Raw genomic sequence first — 15,597 nt, 5'->3', positions numbered from 1 at the left:
GATATACCCCAGAATACTGAGAGAGGCAAGGGAGGAAATTGCTGGGGCCTTGAGAGAAATCTTTGTATCCTCACTGGCTACAGGGGAGGTCTCAGAGGATTGGAGAATAGCCAATGTTGTTCCTTTGTTTAAGAAGGGTAGCAAGAATAATCCAGGTAATTACAGGCCGGTGAGCCTTACATCAGTGGTAGGGAAATTATTGGAGAGGATTCTTCGAGACAGGATTTATTCCCACTTGGAAATAAATGGACGTATTAGTGAGAGGCAACATGGTTTTGTGAAGGGGAAGTCGTGTCTCACGAACTTGATCGAGTTTTTTGAGGAAGTGACGAAGATGATTGATGAGGGCAGGGCAGTGGATGTTGTCTACATGGACTTCAGTAAGGCCTTTGACAAGGTCCCTCATGGCAGACTGGTGCAGAAGGTGAAGCCACATGGGATCAGAGGTGAGCTAGCAAGGTGGATACAAAACTGGCTCGGTCAAAGAAAACAGAGGGTAGCAGTGGAAGGGTGCGTTTCTGAATGGAGGGCTGTGACAAGTGGCATTCCTCAGGGATCAGTGCTGGGACCTTTGCTGTTTGTAATATATATAAATGATTTGGAGGAAAATGTAACTGGTTTGATTAGTAAGTTTGCGGACGACACAAAGGTTGGTGGATTTGCGGATAGCAATGAGAACCATCAGAGGATACAGCAGGATATAGATCAGTTGGAGACTTGGGCGGAGAGATGGCGGATGGAGTTTAATCTGGACAAATGTGAGGTAATGCATTTTGGAAGGTCTAATACAGATCGGAAATATACAGTAAATGGCAGAATCCTCAAGAGTATTGATAGGCAAAGGGATCTGGGTGTACAGGTACATTGGTCACTGAAAGTGGCAATGCAGATGGAGAAAGTAGTCAAGAAGGCATACGGCATGCTTGCCTTCATCGGCCGGGGCATTGAGTTTAAAAATTGGCAAGTCATGTTGCAGCTTTATAGAACCTTAGTGAGGCCGCACTTGGAATATAGTGTTCAATTCTGGTCACCACACTACCAGAAGGTTGTAGAGGCTTTGGAGAGGGTACAGAAAAGATTTACCAGGATGTTGCCTGGTATGGAGGGCATTAGCTATGAGGAGAGGTTGGAGAAACTTGGTTTGTTCTCACTGGAACGACGGAGGTTGAGGGGTGACCTGATAGAAGTCTGCAAGATTATGAGGCGCATGGACTGATTGGATAGTCAGAAGCTTTTTCCCAGGGTGGAAGAGTCAATTACTAGGGGGCATAGGTTTAAGGTGCGAGGGGCAAGGTTTAAAGGAGATGTATGAGGCAGATTTTTTACACAGAGTATTGGGTGCCTCGAACGCGTTGCCAGGGGAGGTAGTGGAAGCAGATACGATAGTGACTTTTAAGGGGCGTCTTGACAAATACATGAATAGAATGGGAATAGAGTGATATGGTCCCCGGAAGGGTAGGGGGTTTTAGTTCAGTCGGGAAGCATGGTCGGTGCAGGCTTGGAGGGCCAAAGGGCCTGTTCCTGTGCTGTAATTTTCTTTGTTCTTTGTTCTGTTCACCACAATGCTCCAGACTGTCCGGGTTCACTGAAGTAGAAATTCGGAATTGTAATTGGGAATGCCTCTTAATTAACTCCTTCGGGACTCCCTTGCCCTGCTGACCTTTGGAAAATTGACATTTATCCCAAAGAGATTGTGGGATCCTGAGCTCTCTGGGACTACCATTTTTAAATCCTGTCGCCTTGACCCTTTGAAAAACCTTAGTTGGGGTCAAAGGGCGCTTGCCAGAACTGGAAGATACTCATCCAGTTGAAACGTTCTCTCTGCCTCTCTCTCCATCGATGCTGTCAGACCTGCTGAGTAGTTTCTGTATTTTCTATTCTTATTCCCGAGTCCCAGCACCCACAGTATTGATTTGAATCTCAGTTTTTCCAGCATGTGCAAGCAGTGAAACTCAAATTTGGAAAATTTCCACTTGCCCAGAATTTCTGATTTTTGGTTTATTTTGTAATGTATGAAGATAAATTACTCATTTTCCAGCTTTATTATTCTGTTTTTAAAAGCAACCTTATGCCATCTTATTGAATAAGGATGTAGTTATTCTTTAAAGAAAGAATGTGACTGCCAATATCACCATAATTAACTCGAATGAATGTGCTTGAAGGAATGAGTCTCCACACTTGTAAAAGTTACTTTGCAGTGCCAGAGACTTTGTTTGGCTGAAAATAAGACCATTATTAAGCCATTAGAAATTCACTTGTACTGAAACAGACAAGCCCAAATATATTTTGGTGAATTTAGCTTGTGTCTGGGGCACTTAAAATAACTTTGCATTGTTTCTCAGTAAAACACCATTACCGGAAGCTAAAGTTTAAAGTTTCTTTATAAGTCACAAATAAGGCTTACATTAACACTGCAATGAAGTTACTGTGAAACTCCCCTAGCCGCCACACTCCGGCACCTGTTCGGGTCAATGCACCTAACCAGCACATCTTTCAGACTGTGGGAGGACACTGGAGCACCCGGAGGAAACCCACGCAGACATGGGGAGGATGTGCAAACTCCACACAGACAGTGACCCAAGGCGGGAGTCGAACCTGGGTTCCTGGCGCTGTGAGGCAGCCGCGCTAACCACTGTGCCACCCAAGCTTCTGAAAGAACAAGCCAACCCTGAGGGCAGCTTCCTGATTTCTATGTTTAACTGCACATGTGCAGTCCCTGGAGTTATAATTACACTAATTAATAGCAGTAAATGGTGCACTGATAGCCTCACCATTATTTTTACTTTAACATCCAGGCTATTGTTCTTCGAGTTGAAAGAAAGACTTGTGATTTTGAAATTGCAACATTTTTAAAAAATGAACTCTGTCATTTGATGTTGCATTGGCTGCACAGCACTACTTGTCTGCACGGCTCGCTAGGCTGTTTCAGAGGCCTGTAAAGAGTCACCCACATTGCTATAGCTCTGAATTCACATGTAGGCCAGATCACGTAAGGGTGGCAGATTTTCTTCCCTAAAGGACATTAAAGTTTAAAGTTAAAGCTTATTTATTATTAGTCACAAGTTAGGCTTACATTAACACTCCAATGAAGTTACTGTGGAAATCCCCTAGTAGCCACATTCCGGCGCCTGTTCGGGCACACTGAAGGAGAATTGAGCATGGCCAATGCATCTAACCAGCACGTCTTTTGGACTGTGGGAGGAAACCGGAGCACCCGGAGGAAACCCACGCAGACACGGGGAGAATGTGCAAACTCTGCACAGACAGTGACCCAAGCCGGGAATCGAACCCGGGTCCCTGGCGCTGTGAGGCAGTAGAGCTAACCACTGTGCCACCGTTGGGCCCACCAGTGAACCCAGATGGATTTTTACAACAATCGGATGATAGTTTCATGATCATCACTTATATTCCAGGTTTGATTAGTCGAATTTGAGTTCAGTCGGGGATTTGAACCTGTGTTCGCAGAGTATCAGCCTGGTCTGCTAGATCACTGGTTCATTGGTATTACACAATGTCACCAGCCTATCAACGCATTCCGTGCAGTTGAATTCATTTATGTACAAGGAAAGGTCATTTCTCCGAGTGATTGTGCACATTATGCGAATTAAAGATGCAGATGCAGGGGCCAAAGAAGACTGTGACCTTGAAGTGAAGTCCACATTGTAAAAGTGCTCCACATTATCAACATTACATTTATTATTGCCCCTCTCAATCAGTGTGGGGCCAAATGGAAACTGTCAGGAGGTTAAATAGCCAATCTCCTTAAGCAGATTATTTCTGAAACAGCTTTGAATGCATGTTCAGTGAATTTTTTTGCATATTTCTTTCTGTTGCTGTTTGCGAGCTCCAACAGGTCCGTTTCCAGTAACACTCAGAAAGATCGCTTTAATTAAAGCTTTGGCGGAAGTGAAGCCACTTTTGATTGCCGGTAAATTGCAAGCTTTCCTTTTCCCATTAATCCTAAACAATCGGACCGGCCAACCTGTCTCAACCCTCCTGTTAAAATCTGCTTTGGCAGCAGTCAAGATGGCTGCCGTTTCCATTGGAGATTTCTTACGATCACATGACCCAGGGTACATTTCATCAGCCTGAAATCGAAAGCCAAAACTTTTGCTCAAGATATTTTACTAGCTTGCAGATAAATGTCTGCCTGTTTCTGATTTTTCTCGTGGTCACAATTACTTTGAAAATATCAAGTCAGTCATCATCCAAAACGGAAGTTTTTTATTGTCTGAATTTGGTGTGAGGTGAACGAACTGGAGATAGGAGCTTCTATTATCGTCATAATTTTGAAATGAAACTGTAGCAACAAGAGGGAGCTAACTTAGCCCCTCAACCCAGTTTTATCATTCAAAGAGATCGTGACTGATTGCGCCCCCCCCCCCCTCCCCCCGCCCCCACCCCCATCACGAGCTGCAGGCCACTAACCAGCACTGATGCTATGCATGACCAAGAGCACAGTGGTAGCTGCTGCTATTGCCAGAGGCCCAGAATCAGCGAGTGACCCAGATCACAGGTGAGTGAGGGTGGGATGGGTGTGGATCATAGGGAGGAGGTTAATAGGGGGTGGGGGGGGGGGGGAATCCTGGGAGACGGCAGCCAGGGCATGAGGGTGGCTCTCAGCAGCAACCTCACCCCTCGATCAGGCATTGAACGCGGGACATCCCCAGAGAGCCCCCTCAGACCTCCCGCTTGATGACTCAGCTACCTGCAGCTGGTGGGATGAGGCCTTTAGTGGCCATTAATTACTCATGTAAGGATCTCAGTTGACATCGGGGAAGGAGGGCCGTCCACAAACCTTCCTGCCCTGGACTTATTCAGGGTAGAGGTGGGAAAGAGATGGGATCCCCAACTGGCACCCTGTTGTCCAATTAACTGCCATTCACCTCCAACCTTGTTCTGTGGGTGCCTGTTAAATTCTGCTATCTTTAACTGCTAACTCCTTTGCCCCATTTCCCTTAATCCCTTTGCTGAACAAAAGTCTTTCGATATGAACAAGGAGCAGGAGTAGGCCATTCAGCCCCTCGAACCTACTCTGCCATTTAATAGGATCATGGCTGATCTGATAGTGACCTCAAATCTGCATCCCTCCTACCCCTCCTCCTCAATAATCTATTACCCCCCCCCTTGCTGCCCAAGAATCTGTCCACCTCCACCGTAAAAATATTCAAAGAATCTGTTTCCATTGCCTTTTCAGGAAGAGAATTCCAGAGACTCGGAGTGAAAGAATTAAACCTCATCTCTGTTTTAAATGGGTGATCCTTTGACTTTAAACAGTGACCGCTCATTCTAAAATCTCCCACAAGAGGAAACATCCTCTCCACATCCACCCTGTCAGTATCTCTCTGGATCTTATAGGTTTCAATCAAGTCACCTTTCACTCTTCTAAACTCCAGTGGGTACAAGTTTGGAAATTTCAATCAAAGCACCTCATAGCTGCTAGATTCCAGGGGATACAACTCCAACTTGTTTAAATCTCCTCATCAATTTACTCGAGACTCCAAGGCCTGGATTTTCCACAGTAAGAAGTTTAACAACACCAGGTTAAAGTCCAACAGGTTTATTTGGTAGCAAAAGCCACACAAGCTTTCGGAGCTCCAAGCCCCTTCTTCAGGTGAGTGGGAATTCTGTTCACAAACAGATATTTGCTACCAAATAAACCTGTTGGACTTTAACCTGGTGTTGTTAAACTTCTTACTGTGTTTACCCCAGTCCAACGCCGGCATCTCCACTTCATGACTTTTCCACTGTCACCAGGGCTGAGATCAGAGACAAACAAGAGGCAGAAACAGCCCCACCGGCCGAGGTGCCAGTGTCCCAACTTGCTGCACCTCGCCTCCCACTCATTCTCACTGAGGTGCAATCAAGAGCTACCTGTCCCCACACTCATTACGGGCTGAATTGATGCGACTTCGAAATTGGCTTCCAGGTTCCTGCCAAGGCTCAGAGCTAATGTAGGTGCCTGGAGTCAGATATTCAACTTCAGACTGCTGGTTGGGGGGGGGGGGGGGGGGTGTTCCAGACAGGCCCAGAGGCTCTCCACACCGATCTGGGTGCAGGAGCATAAGAATTAGGAGCAGGAGGAGGCCATCTGGCCCCTCGAGCCTGCTCCACCATTCAATAAGATCATGGCTGATCTTTTCGTGGACTCAGCTCCACTGATCCGCCCAATCACCATAACCCTTAATTCCTTTACTGTTCAAAATCCTTGTCTTAAAAATTTTCAACAAGGTAGCCTCAACTGCTTCACTGGGGAGGGAATTCCACAGATTCACAACCCTTTGGGTGAAGAACTTCCTCCTCAACTCAGTCCTAAATCTGCTTCCCCTTATTTTGAGGCTATGCCCCCTAGTTCTAGTTTCACCCGTCGGTGGAAACAACCTCCCTGCTTCTATCTTATCTATTCCCTTCTTAATCTTATATGTTTCGATAAGATCTCCCCTCATTCTTCTGAATTCCAATGAGTATAGCCCCAGTCTACTCAGTCTCTCCTCATAAACCAACCCTCTCAACTCCGGAATCAACCTAGTGAATCTCCTCTGCACCCCCTCCAGTGCCAGTATATCCTTTCTCAAGTAAGGAGTCCAAAACTGTACACAGTACTCCAGGTGTGGCCTCACCAGCACCTTATACAGCTGCAACATAACCTCGCTGTTTTTAAACTCCATCCCTCTAGCAATGAAGGACAAAATTCCATTTGCCGCCTTAATTACCTGCTGCACCTGCAAACCAACTCCTTGAGATTCCTGCACAAGGACACCCAGGTCCCTCTGCACAGCAGCATGCTGCAATTTTTTACCATTTAAATAATAGTCCATTTTGCTGTTATTCCTACCAAAATGGATGACCTCACATTTACCAACATTGTACTCCATCTGCCAGACCCTCGCCCACTCACCTAAACTATCGATATCCCTCTGCAGTTGCAGTCATCCTCTGGAAGGCCCTTCCCCCACAGTGACGGCCTGGCTGTCACTTACCTCCCACCTCAGCCTGCGGCTCCTTTCCAATTGGAAGGTTGGAATTGGCTCTGCAGCGCCCATCTCAATGGGATGTCACCCTGTCTCTGTGCCAATTAAGGGCAGACCTCTGGGACAGGCATCTGGCATTACCTGGGCCTGAAGGAGGCCACATGTGATTAACGTTTCCGCCTTCGTGACCGATTTCACAGCAAAGGGACCGGACACGGTGCCGGACTCTGTTTCCCGACCAAGGAGGGAAAGTCCTGTCCCGGCAGCAGCCGAAACTCCTGCCCCAGGTGTGCACCAAGTCAGTTGTCATCAAGCTTCTCAGCTGCTTTATATCAAAGAAACCATCCTTCATTTCCAAATCGCCGTGAGCTGAGACCGGAGTTGGCCTTTCATATTTCTGAAACGAGGTACATTTATATATTTAGTTGGTTATTACTGAACTCTGTGTTTCCTGATCTCAGGATCTCAGTCGCTTTGATCACGTTCCGCATTTATTTGATGTTTTTAATTTAGTCTCAGTAAAGGTGTGGAAGATCACTCGACGCAGTAACACTTCAAACAACATCGAGACCACATCAATTCATTGACTCTATCAGTTAACAAGAACCTTCTCTCTGTCTGTCCTGTGCTAACATATTCAAAACTCTGCTTGAGACGGTGTAACACATATCAGTTGATTGCGTCTGTTAAGGAACATGTGCCCTATTCAATCATTATTTATGAAGACTACAAATAGCACGGCTGAGTTGTACTCATTGTTCCTGACATGTGCCAGGATCCTGGATTTGTTTCCCTGAGAAACATAGAAACTAGAAGCAGGAGGAGGCCATTCGGCCCTTCGAGTCTGCTCCCCCATTCATTTTGATCATGGCTGATCATCAAATTCAATATCCTGATTCCCCCTTCCCCCCATATCCCTTGATCCCTTTAGCCCCAAGAGCTATATCTAATTTCTTCTTCAAATCAGACAATGTTTTGGCCTCAGTTACATTCTATGGTAGTGAATTCCACACATTCACCACCCTCTGGGTGAAGACATTTCTCCTCACCTCAGTTCGAAAAGGTTTATCCTTTATCCTCAAGCTATGACCCCTAGTTCTGGACTCCCCCACCATCAGGAACATTCTTTCTGAATCCATCCTGTCGACCCCTGTTAGAATTTTATAAGTTTCTATGAGATCCCCTCTCACTCTTCTAAACTCCAGTGAATATAATCCTAACCAATTTAGTCTCACAGCATATGACAGACCTGCCATCCCAGGAATCAGCTTGGTAAACATTCGCTGCACTCCCTCTATAGCAAGGACATCCTTCCTCAGATAAGGACACCAAAACTGCACACAATACTCCAGGTGTGGCCACGCCCTATATAACTGCAGCAAAACATCCCTATCCCTATACTCAAATCCTCTCACTATGAAGGCCAACAAACCTTCTTTACTGCCTGTCTTCTGGAGCTTTGCTCCTGAATGTCATTTCACTTGTTTCAAGGTTGAGGGTTTAGACTTATCTCCAAATATATATCGCTGCTTACTCAATCTGCTTCCTCGGGGGTGCAGAATGATGTTAGGAATGTGAGTGCTACTGCCCTCAGAGCCTTGCTGTTTGTAAACTTGAAAGAAATCTTGTACAAATGATGCCAGTGTGACATTGCTTTGCTGCAACAACAACTGGCATGTATATAGCACCTGCAATATAGTAAAATGTCCCCATGCACTTATTGGGGATGTTCTCAGCAAACTCCAGCGCTAAAGCCACATGCAGTATTCAGGCAGGGGACCAAGGCGGTGAGTTTTCAGGAGACTCTTCAGGAGGAGCAAGGTAGGAAGGCAGAGAGGTTCAGGGAGAGAATTCCAGAGCTTCAGACCCAGGCCGCAGAAGGCACGGCCACCAATGGTGAAGAAATTAAAATCGGGGATGGTCAAGAGACGAGAATCGAAGTCGTACGGAGACCTCAGAGGATTGTGGAGCTGAAGGAGATTAGAGAGGTGGGGCTGAAGGTTCGTTTTGTAATGGTGGTAACTTGAGACCACAATAATGGAAGTTGAATTTACCAGACTGATTCCTGGGATGGCAGGACTGATGTATGAGGGAAGGTTGACTCGGTTGGGATTGTATTCGCTGGAGTTTAAAAGAATGAGGGAGGATCTCATAGAAACTTATAAAACTCTAACAGAACTAGTCAGGATAGATGCAGGAAGGATGTTCCCCATCGTGGGGGAGTCCAGATCCAGGCCTAAGGATGAGGGGTAAACCATTTAGGACAGAGATGAGGAAAAATTTCTTCACCCAGAGAGTGGTCAGCCTGTGGAATTCACTACCACAGAAAGCAGTTAAGGCCAAACATTGTATGTTTTCAAGAGACAGTTAGATATAGCACTCGGGTTGAAGGGGATCAAAGGATATGGAAGGAAGGCGGGATTAGGCTATTGAGTTGGATGATCAGCCATGATCATAATGAATGGCAGAACAGGCTCGAAGGGCCAAATGGCCTCCTCCTGCTCTGATTTTCTGTTTCTGTGAATGCATTGTTTGAAAGAAGGATCTTCTATATATATAATAAAATAACAAAGTTTAGCAGTAATCTAGCAGAACAGTAATAACAATAGTAACTATGAAAACAGGAGCACTAGTAAAACAGGTCTTGCTTGCGGAACAGCCCTGTGGGCTGAAAAGCCCTCTAAAACACGCACATGCTCAGACCCCTCAATAGACACAGTAAAATAATTACATAGGAGAAAAGGTTTACAAGAACACTCTATATTCAGAATGACACTCTGGAACAGTAATTAACATGTAGAAATGGTGCAGTGTGTACAATTCAGTTGAACAGAAAATTCTCCTTTCACTTTTTTATCTTACCTATACAGCTCCTGTCGAGCAGGGGTGAGACATCCCTCTCCACAGCTCCAGAGACAGAGCGAGGCCACCTTGGGCTCTCACTCTTATTGTTCTTTTCCCTTCCTTCCCCTCTCTTTCATCCTGTTTACTTTCCCACTGCCTTCAGGTCTGACACATCCGACTAGAGAAGTGAGGCATGTGACAATCCCCTCGGCACGTTCCCTGACCCCCTGCACCGTGTAAGATGCCCTTCAGTATAAAATCCAAATTAGTCAGAGGGTCTGATCTCATCAGATTCCACCTTCTGATTTATTTAGATTTTATAATGAGCTGCTCTAAACGAATCATTAAGTATATGGAACAGTGAGAAAGTGGGTGGCACAGTGGCACAGTGGTCAGCACTGCTGCCTCTCAGCGTCAGGGACCCGGGTTCGATTCCTGGCTTGGGTCACTGTCTGTGTGGAGTCTGCATGTTCTTCCCGTGTCTGCGTGGGTTTCCTCCAGGTGCTCCGGTTTCCTACCACAGTCCAAAAGACATGCTGATTAGGTGAACTGGCCATGTTAAATTGTCCCTCAGTGTACCCGAACAGGCGCCGGAGCGTGGCGACTAGGGGATTTTCACAGTAACTTCATTGCAGTGTTAATGTAAGCCTACTTGTGACACTAATAAAAAAACTAAACTGAACTAACAGACAGCTGCAGTCTACACTTCCCACTGCCTCAGAAAAGCAGCCAGCATAATTAAGGACCTCATGCACCCCGGACATTCTCTCTTCCACATTCTTCCATTGGGAAAAATATACAAAAGTCTGAAGTCACGTACCAACCAACTCAAGAATAACTTCTTCCCTGCTGCTGTCAGACTTTTGAATGGATCTACCTCGCATTAAGTTGATCTTTCTCTACACCCTCGCTATGATTGTAACACTACATTCTGCACCCTCTCCTTTCCTTCTCTATGAACGGTATGCTCTGTCTGTATAGTGCGCAAGAAATAATACTTTTCACTGTAATAATACATATGACAATCAGAAATCAAATCAAATCAGTTCCCTTAGAGTACAAACAGAAAATGCTGGAAAATCTCAGCAGGTCTGACAGCATCTGTGGGGAGAGAATTGAGCCAAAGTTTTGAGTCTAGATGACCCTTCGTCAGAGCTGTGTCAGATTCGAAACATTGGGTCTCTTTTGATTTGATTTGATTTATTATTGTCACATGTATTAACATACAGTGTAAAGTGTTGTTTCTTGCGCGCTATACAGACAAAGCATACCGTTCATAGAGAAGGAAACAAGAGAGTGCAGAATGTAGTGTTACAGTCATAGCTAGGGTGTAGCAACTTAATGCAAGGTAAGTCCATTCAAAAGTCTGACAGCAGCAGGGAAGAAGCTGTTCTTGAGTTGGTTGGTACGTCACCTCAGACTTTTGTATCTTTTTCCCGAAGGAAGAAGGTGGAAGAGAGAATGTCCGGGGTGTGTGGGGTCCTTAATTATGCTGGCTGCTTTGCCGAGGCAGCGGGAAGTGTAGACAGAGTCAATGGATGGGAGGCTGGTTTGCGTGATGGATTGGGCTACATTCACGACCTTTCGTTGTTCCTTGCACAGATCCCCACAGATCCTGTCAGACCTGCTGAGATTTTCCAGTATTTTCTGTTTTTGTTTCAGATTCCAGCGTCTGCAGCATTTTAGTTTTAGCTCCCTTAGAATATTTGGCAATCATGACACTAATGGTATTCGCACCAGTATTAGGTTTGATGCAGTTGTCTTTCCATAGCACCGTTCGTAACCACAGGACATCTCAACGCACTAACCAGTCATTGTAGTGGTTTGTGAAGTGCAGTCACTGTTGTGATGTAGGAAATACAGCTCAGCAAGATCCCACAAAACCCAATGTGACAGCTCACCTGTGTTTGTGAAGATCGAGGGATGTGTATTGGCCGGGCCGCTGGGAGACCCTGTGCCTTTTTGTACATACAAATACACAGTTTATAACAGAGTTATGTTTCAAACGGCATTTTAATTTGCTTTGTGTAACTGGAAAGAATTACTCTGAGTAAATAAGTGAGATAAATGTCCTGGACAACAATGTGAAGGGTTTAAATCTGTCAAACTATAATGTCCCAACTATATAAAATTTCATGATGCTGTCTCCATTCCATGAGCCCCCAATGGCCTTAAAATACGAGTCACAGCAAACCTCCTCCCCAGCGGGATTATGAAGGATTATGCATTCCAATTAACTGCTGATCCTTAAGCAAGATGATCTGCAGAAGTTTGATCCCGGACATAAAAAATAACCTTTTAAAGCAGTTTTATTTGTCAGAGCTGAATTGTGTTTGTTTATAACCTGTCTTTCTTTATTTCTTACAAATGTTCATGCAATAAATTAATGACTGGCAGTTATTTCAATCAGCCCAGTTATATAAGATCATTGTTCAATTGAGTCTGAGTGATGGTGTCTCCTCTGGGCGAATATGGGATGCCTTCAAGTTAAGGCTGCATGATTTCTCTGATTTAACTAAATTCCACAACTCTATTTTCTACTGAAATGCCTAAATTATCCATCTGTAACCATAGAATCCCCACAGTGCAGAAGATGGCCATTCGGCCCATCGAGGCTGCACTGATTCAGCATCCCATCTAGGCCCGCCCTATCCCTGTAACCCCACACATTTACCATGGCTAAACCATCTAACCCACACATCTTTGGACACAAGGGGGCAATTTAGCGTGGCCAGTTCACCTAACCTACACATCTTTGGACTGTGGGAGGAAACCGGAGCAGACGCACAGACACAGGGAGAACGTGCAGACTCCACACAGTCACCCAAGCCAGGAATCGAACCCGGGTCGCTGGCGCTGTGAGGCAGCAGTGCTAACCACTGTGCCATCAAGATGCTCTGTTACAAAAAGAAAAATTTACCTTGCTGCACACATATCATGACCACAGCTCTTCCTAAAGCATCACAAACCAATGGAATACTTTGTGGAATGTTGCCACTGTTGTAATGTAGGAAGCACAGCAGCCAATTTGTACACAGCGCGATTCCGCAAACAGCAATGTCGTAACGACCAGATAATGTTGTTTGTGATGTTGATTGAGGGATGAATATTGGCCAGGCCAGCAGTCTTTCTTTGACATTGCGCCGTGGGATCTTTTGTGTCCAGCGGAGGGAACAGAGGGGCCTTGGTTGAACGTATCACCTGAAAGACGGCACCTCTGACAGTGCAGGGCTCCCTCAGTACAGCACTGCAGCGTCAGCTTAAATTTGTGCGTTCAATCTCTGGAGTGGGGCAGTCTTCTGACTGAGAGGCAGGAGGACCACTCGCTGAGTCACAACTGACCGTCCACTGAAATCAACTGAAAATACAGTTTAAGTTTATTTATTAGTGTCACAAGTAGGCTGTCATTAACACTGCAATGAAGTTACTGTGAAAATTCCCTAGTTGCCGCACTCCGGCGCCTGTTTGGGTACACTGAGGGAGAATTTAACATGGTCAATGCACCTAACCAGCACGTCTTTCAGACTGTGGAAGGAAACCGGAGCATCCGGAGGAAACCCACGCAGACACGGGGAGAATGTGCAAACTCCACACAGACAGTGACCCCAAGCCGGGAATCGAACCCGGGTTCCTGGAGCTGTGAAGCAGCAGTGCTAACCACTGTGCCATCGTGCCTCCCCAATCAGACAACATTGTCTGAAAAAGTTATTAGTGAGCATCAAATTGTAAATAGCACCCAAATACACAAACTAGTGACTTGCTTCAGAACTGGACAAAAAACAAAGAAAATTACAGCACAGGAACAGGCCCGTCAGACCTCCAGGCCTGCACCGACCATGCTGTTCATCTGAACTAAAACCCCCGAACCTTTCAGTGACCATATCACTCTATTCCCATCCTATTCATATATTTGTCCAGACGCCCCTTATAAGTCACTATCATGTCCGCTTCCACTACCTCCCCAGTTGCAAGTTCTAGACACCCACCACCCTCTGAGTAAAAAACGTGCCTCGTACATCTCCTTTAAACCTTGCCCCTCGCACCTTAAACCTGTGCCCCCTAGTAATTGACTCTTCAACCCTGGGGGAAAGGCTTCTGACTATCCACTCTGTCCATGCCTCTCATAACCTTGTAGACTTCTATCAGGTCGCCCCTCAACCTCCGTCGACCCAGTGAGAACAAACCAAGTTTCTCCAACCTCTCCTCATAGCTAATGCCCTCCGTACCAGGCAACATCCTGGTAAATCTTTTCTGTACCCTCTCCAAAACTGGATTCATTTGATAGTAAAGCATTCCTGGCGTAATGATTTGCAGTTACACAAGGGGCAGAATAAATCCAATGACGGTTAACTCAAGTCAGTAGTTTTCCTTGAGAAAGGACAGCTTTTTCTTTGAACATTTCCTGCGGTTCTTTATTGCCATTATTAACCTTTGCTTTCCGAGACCACTCAGTGAGATCTGGTTAAAAAAGCGAATATAGGATTTTAGCAAGATGGCCAGGCTGCCAGGGAACTTGTTGGTCCACAGATAGATATCTGTCATTAAAACAGGCATCTTGCCAATAATTCCACTAACTTCAAAGAAGCCCTATGCTAATGATGAAAGCGCCAGCGCTTGGATGCTGTGGATGTGGTTGGAATGAAAATGACTTTAGCCCTTGATGTAATAGGGATGGACAGTGCTGCCCCCTCCCCCTCTGCGCTGTGTTCTGTGCAGGGATGATAAATTGCTTGTTCGTGCGTGTAAATGCCAATGCTGCGCCATTTAATGAGTAGTACACACATGATCAGAATGCACAGCACTGCAAAGAATCGTTTTAATCTAAATTAGTCTCGGGACATCACACTTTATTGTGCATTTCAGTCCAGTCTTGGTGTTATCTGACCTCACAGAGGGGGTTCACATTCTGGTCGTGTCCATCCACGTTGGATTCACGGTGTCCGAGTTGATTTTGCCTCGTGTGTTTTCTCTCGGCACCTTGCTGGCGTTTGTTTCTCTGGGCACCAGATCCCCCGGTACCTCGCTGGAGTGGCTGTCCTTTGTGTGGGGGCCTGTTGCAGAGTGTTGACAAGTGAATCCCACGCACGCACACCGGGAGTTTCCCTGCAGCATTCTGCAGAGCACTGTGACACATCCCTTCATCCGAGGGAATTGGAGCACCCCTGCTGTCGCCATGGCTACTACCGTCCTTTGTAAATGTTATCACCGTTTGATCACAGCTGTGTAAAGATTGCGAGAGGGTCTGTCCCCTTGACCATTGGGCCAATCAAGTCTGTCCAGCCTCTGCTGATAAAGGAAGACTCGGAAAGCTAAACTTTCTCTGAATTCAATGTCTTAATTATAGAATCAACAAGTCTGAGCAGACGTCTCCAATTGTACGCAGCTGTGGATATAATCACAGATTAGGAGTTATCAACTGTAACACATCTTATAATTGGGAACCTTGGACACAACAGATCAATGGGCAAAGTTCCTGTCAACATTTATGTCACTCTTTGCAACTGAGAAAAGGACCAATTTCCTTTCTTTGGGTAAACACACTGTCCGACGGACACTTCTGGCTGAGGGCACTGTGAGGCATCCCACATCCTGCTTTATTTTTTGACAAGCTGCACGCGCCATTGGTAAATCCAGCACTTATTGCCCATCGCTAACTTATTGCTCACACACTCCCCCAAATACACACACACATTCCCCCAAATACACACACACACACACACACACAGACACTCCCCCAAATACACACACACACGCACACACACATTCCCCCAAATACACACAC

General features: G+C 45.7%; 1 protein-coding gene across 6 annotated transcripts in view; it reads left to right on the top strand.

The window, feature by feature from the left end:
• Nucleotides 1-15,597, top strand: part of frmd4a (FERM domain containing 4A) — a 395,474-nt gene that overhangs the window by 189,266 nt on the left and 190,611 nt on the right. The window lies entirely within an intron of this gene.

The sequence above is a fragment of the Mustelus asterias genome, chromosome 19 (assembly GCF_964213995.1).
Source record: "Mustelus asterias chromosome 19, sMusAst1.hap1.1, whole genome shotgun sequence".
Lineage (NCBI taxonomy): Eukaryota > Metazoa > Chordata > Chondrichthyes > Carcharhiniformes > Triakidae > Mustelus > Mustelus asterias.
Note: the sequence above shows the minus strand (reverse complement) of the source record. Positions and strands in the feature narration are given on the sequence as shown.